This window comes from Grammomys surdaster, unplaced genomic scaffold (genome assembly GCF_004785775.1).
Source record: "Grammomys surdaster isolate TR1022 unplaced genomic scaffold, NIH_TR_1.0 125603, whole genome shotgun sequence".
In the NCBI taxonomy this organism is placed as follows: domain Eukaryota; kingdom Metazoa; phylum Chordata; class Mammalia; order Rodentia; family Muridae; genus Grammomys; species Grammomys surdaster.
In genome coordinates, this window is record NW_021620446.1 from 1,456,914 (window position 1) to 1,458,953 (window position 2,040).

Here is a 2,040-nt window from a genome sequence, read left to right on the forward strand (position 1 = left end):
GTGTGTGTGCATGCACACGTGTTTGTGTGCATGTGTGTGTGTGTGTGTATGGTGTGATGGACATTCAGTGTATGCGTTGATGACATTTTTCATGTTCAAAATAATCATTTCTGTTATTGCATAAACACAAGTCTATCCTGAAGTCAAATATGAATGATCACAATAGACGAATACAGATTCATGTTATCCCAAACTCCATGATCTGAAGAGAATTATAAGTCATGACACTTCCCAAATACGTTGGTGAAAACAGCATGTAAGCCAGTCCCAGCCAATCAGGAACACCTCTGCTATAGTCCCAGCCCATCAGGGGCACATCTGCTGTAGGTTAGGTGTTACCTGGGGGCATCCTTAGCTTTGGGACTGGGGAAGCTAGGGATCTGTGGTGTGTCCTCTACCTCATGGTTGTAGGGATGCTTTGTTTGTTAGTTCAGACATGGAGGTGGACAAAGAGTGGCTGCTGAAGAGGCTAAGACTCCTCTGATTTGTGACACTCTTCCCAGTCACAGGAATTCTGATTGGTTGCTTAGCCTGACACAATCATTGCTGTCCACCCCAGTGACCTTAAGTCACGATTCCTATAGTTTTCTTAAAAGTGAGGAGTAGAATTCATTCAATATAGTAGTTGAAGTTCTAGCCAGAATAGTAAGACAACTTAAAGAAAATCAAGGGAATACAAACTGGAAAGGAGGAAATCAAAGTATTGCTATTTGCAGATGATATGATAGTATACATAAGCAACCCCAAAAGTTCTACCAGGGAACTCCTATATCTGGCAAACGCCTTCAGTGAAGTGGCTGCATGCAAGAGTAACTAAAAAAAAAAATCAGTAGCCCCCCTTTATACAAATGATAAATGGGCTGAGAAAGAAATCAGGGAAACAACACCCTTTACAGTAGCCACAAATAATATAAAATATTTTGGTGTAACTCTTAACAAAACAAGTGAAAGACCTATATGATAAGAACTTCAAGTCTTTGAAGAAAGAAATTGAATAAGACATCAGAAGATGGACAGATCCCCCATGTTCACAGATCCATAGGATTAACATAGTGAAAATGGCCATCATATCAAAAGCAGTCTACAGATTGAATGCAATTCTCATCAAAACACCAACACAGTTTTTACAGACCTTTAAAGAGCAATATACAGCTTCACATAGAAAAGAATTCAGGATAGCTGGAACAATCTTGTACAATAAAAGAATTTGCAGAGGTATGACCATCCCTGATTTGAAGCTCTACTACAGAGCTATAGAAATAAAAAACACATGGTATTGGCATAAAAAGACAGGTTGATCAATAGAATAGAATCAAAGACACAGACATAAATCCATACATCTATGAACACCTGATTTTTGACAAAGAAGTCAAGATTATACAATTAAATAATGGAAAAAAAGAAAGCATCTTCAACAAATGGTGCTGATCTGATTGGATGTCAGCATGTAGAAGAATGCAAATAGATTCATATCTATCACACTGCACACAACTCAGGTACAAGGATCAAAGCCTCAACATAAAACCATGTACTGAACCTGATATGAGAAAAACTGGGGAATAGCCTGGAATACACTGGCATAGGTGATGACTTTCTGAACAGAACAATAACACAGGTAGTAAGATTAACAATTAATAAATGGGTCCTCATGAAACTGTAAAGCTTTTATAAGGCAAAGGATGCTGTCAATAGGACAAATTGGCACCCCACAGAATGGGAAAAGATTTTCACCAACTCTACATATGATAGAGAGGTAATACCCCAAATATATGAAGAACATAAGAAACCAGACATCACAAATCAAATAATCCAATTAAAAATGGGATACAGATCTAAACCGAGAATTCTCAATAGAGGGATCTCAAATGGCTGATAAACACTTAAAGAAAAATTTCTACATCCATAGCCATCAGAATGCAAATCAAAACTTACACCCATCAGAATGACTAAGACCAATAAGACATGTGACAGCTTATGCTGGTAAGGAATAGTCCACTGGTGAGAATGTGAAGCAAGAGGAACACTGTACCATTGTAGAGT